Raw genomic sequence first — 4059 nt, 5'->3', positions numbered from 1 at the left:
AGAGGCGCAGAGTAATCGAGAGAGATGCGTGAAACTCGTCGAAAGGGTAAGAAATGTTGTCAATGTATGTGATAGCGAGGTCCAGACTCGTTAATTAAAGTATTTTTCTTCCCGTGAACCCTTTCACAATTCATGTAGGTCCCCTGACTAGCGCACTTTTGCTCGCGTGCCCTCAGATTTATGCTCGAGGCCCTTTCCGATTTATTATCCCAACCTGATTCGGGTACTTTCCACCAAACTTAATTTGACTACGAAGCGCTTGCAGTACTAGCATAATATTATATTGTATTAATATACCCTGCAGGTCACCGCTAGGGTGTGTGGCAGGGGGTGAATACGCACCAGAATAATTTTACCCGCACATGATCCTACCGCGGTCAAACGGTCTTTATTCTAACCCCCGATATTTTTATCTATTCCATATCCTTCGACTTTGCGAGTAGTTTACTATGAGGTACTTTGTCGGAGGCTTTCTTAAAATCTAGAAAAATCGCGTCCATTGGAACATTGCCGCCTCCCGAAATAGGAATATCATGAACAAAAAGCGCCAGTGATGCCTCGCAGGATATACCTTTTTGAAAACCGTGCTGATTTTTCATTAATAAGTTCTTATTATCGAGGTATCCCACGATCGAACTAGCAACTATGTGTTCCATAATCTTGCACAGAATGGATTTGAGAGAATTAGGTCTGTAATTACTCGGTTCCTCCTTGTCTTCGATTTTATCGGGCTCGGAGGATTTATTAGGCTTAATATTTTTCAGCAAACGTTCCATTCCATTATATGATATTACAATTTTTGGAATCGGTTCACCGACACGATTTGGTAAGCTATCGAAGGAATTCGGTGAAATATTGGTGAAGACGCTTGGTAAGTAATTAAATAAGTTAGCCTTTTCCAAGCTGCTGGTTACACTTTCGCCTTTATAATTTTTGAGTGAACTAACAGCTGACATATCCTTGAACTTCTCTGACATATGACCAAAATGGATTCTCTTTTGGATTCTCTTTCAAATTTTCCGCTAGCTTTTTCCTTTCGAATTCACTTAACGTTTTCCGAAATTCACTCTCGGCATTAGCCCTGGATACTCGTAATTATAAGTGATCTCATTCTTTTTGTCACTTAGAAGTCATCCCTAATAATTTTCATCCTGGCGTCACATAGCCTTTGACGACGTAATGTTTTTCTAACATCTGCGCTGTGCCATCGAGGTTCCGAGTTATCTTTTATAAATTTAGTGGGAATGAACTTGTGAACTTCTGAGCGAGTGATCAAGGAAGTGATTCCATGTATCCCCAGTATTTTGGTGATTACTGTCTTTCTTAAAACATTAAATTGATTCTGTGGTATGCACTTTGGACCATTGTAGTTCCCTTCTTTAAACAAGTGTATTTTCCTTTTAGGCTTCTTATTTCGGACCCATGTAGCGAAAACTTAGAATTTACTGCCCTGTGGTCACTAATTCCTATAGTAGTTTCTATAGTTAGGACTTTTTAGGGAATACTCGTTGCTAACAAATCAAGAATATTATCGCCCCTAGTTTGTGAAGTGACAAGTCGATGCAATGGGCTCTACATAAAAGAATTCAATAGCGAATCGCAGATATCTTTGTCTTTACCGCCCGTTTTAACACTATAAGTACGCGCTTCAGTCAATATATGGGACATTGAAATCTCCACCGATTTTAACGTCGCGATCACTGTGTTGGGATAAAAAACCTTTGATTTGCTGATCAAATTCTAGTATTGAATTGTCTCTGTCAACTGGCGGTCTGTAAAATGTGCATACATAAATTCTTTTGGATCGAGGACGTTTAATTGGACATCAAACGCTTTCCAAATCATTGCCCAGAATTACCTCAGCCCTGCAGACGCAAGAATTTTAACTGAAATAAAGACACCACCCCCGATTCTATTTGTTCTGTCATTGCTGTAAATGGATAAGGATTTTGTGAAAATTTCAACGTCGGCGATATCAGTGGATAACCAGCTTTCTGTCCCAGTAATTATATCTGCGCCTGTGCTTTGAATCGGGTGATGGTATTCTGCGATTTGTTTTTTAAACATCCAAAATTAACTACCAACACAAATAATGTTTCCTTGACATTGCGGTTTTTTGAATTTTTCAAGAGGATCGTTGTCTTATTAAAATTGAATCCCTTATACAATTTTCCGTCCAATGCTACCTGATTCTTGTTGAATGAACTATTACTGGAACTGAACCTCACTTCATTAAAGCTACATAATTTGGCAAAGAAGACTTTAGTGGCCCACTAATCGACCTACACATTAATCTAAAAAGCCCTGCAGTGCTCGAATATCCTACCTGCTACACACCTGAATGAATGATGAAATAGGTACCTCATTTTGGTCGTGTGCTACTGACGAATCCAGATGGTTAGGTTGCGAGTGATTCGAATAAAAATGAATTATCGGTGGCACGACCACCTTTTTTATTGGGAGAAAGCAGCATATACGTGTAAGTATATCTAAAATAAACATGTATTTTACTCCCTAAATGGGGCGACTTTACGTCTTTATTCTTCAAGCGAGGTTTAACTATTTTACAGAACCTTAGCTAAATATATTGTATTAGCATGTCTTTCCGACTTTTTGAATCAATTCCATTAATATTGTATCAAAATTTAACTAATAGCCCTCAGAAATCTACCGTCCAACATACATTTTTCTCACATCGGATAATGATGTTTTCCCGAATAAAAAATAAAGCGTTTTCCCGAATAAAAAATACTCTGTGATATTTCTTGTAATTGATCTCATTTTCTGTTCTTAGATACGTTGGATACCTTCACAGATTGCAATGAGAAAATGTATTACCTTTGCCAATACTTTTCTACACATATTTAGTACCTCATAATAAATGTAAAGCCTTGGGTAATAATAGAATGAAGTCTCAACGAAACATCCTGCCTGCATGATGTTTAGTGAGACAAGGTGAACCGAAAAAAATTAGTAATAGACAAATTTTAAAAGGATTTTTCAGGTAAAATTTTTTAATCGCCTTTGCCAGGCTATGCTTACACTTTAGACGACATTTCCGTCACGAACTAAGGGATTGTGTTTAATGAAATGAAGACTATTTCAATACTGACTTTTATTTTCTCTCGTAATTGCTTGTGTCGAAACCTGGATGTAAGGCGGACCGCAATACGACATTCACGTTCAATACAAGATTCGAACCTGTGACCTTCGGGCAAACCGGCGGCGGTTGAACCTAGGTACTAATTTTCAGCTCATTCCTCTCCACGCTCGCTGTTTGAGAAACTTTTGTTTCTTTTCACAATGATCCTTTCGTGGTAATTGAAAACTATAATGAATAAAAATGTAGTCTTATTAAAATATGCAAAGTACTTACAAGCCTCCAACCATTTATAGTCCTGCGCTCCTAGAGGCTTGCACGCTAGTATATTTTGATTTTATATTTAAGATAATTAGATGCCGACGATCTCATTGAGTACCATTTCTGTCAATAAATTTTACCATACCCTAATAATTTAATTGTTGTGGTGACGTCATTAATAAAAAACCATTTCATTGCAAGGTGTTCTTTATTTCCACAGATATATTTTGTCTCGATAACTACTTGTCATTCCTAGGTTTTTACGATAATTCCTTCTACGCGATATATTCTACCCCTGGTTCGTGACTCCTGCCTTCAAAAATCGCCCATCTAATGGGAGTATGATTCTTAACCAACTTAAAATGTTCATGTGTGTTACGTAGACGAATTCAGGGTAGTAATACCATTCAATTACGTTTTTGTACTCAATGGATGTAATAAAAGTTAATTCAGAGAAAATTCGATGTTTATCTTCATCTGTTGTGGTCAATAGCTCGTTGAAGCCTCTCCGAAATATATTTTCTTTTTCAAATATTTCAAACCGTATGAATTTTCTGTTTTCATCTACCATGTGACACCACGAGCCAATAATACGCTATGTTACAGAGGAGAATTTAAATGAGCCAATGGGAAGCGACTTTCCATAACCGCATTAATCTGGGTAATGGTGGACGATATAAACCTCCGTAAACTCTCTG

This window comes from Hetaerina americana, unplaced genomic scaffold (assembly GCF_022747635.1).
Source record: "Hetaerina americana unplaced genomic scaffold, ioHetAmer1.1.p SCAF_1, whole genome shotgun sequence".
NCBI lineage: Eukaryota > Metazoa > Arthropoda > Insecta > Odonata > Calopterygidae > Hetaerina > Hetaerina americana.
Note: the sequence above shows the minus strand (reverse complement) of the source record.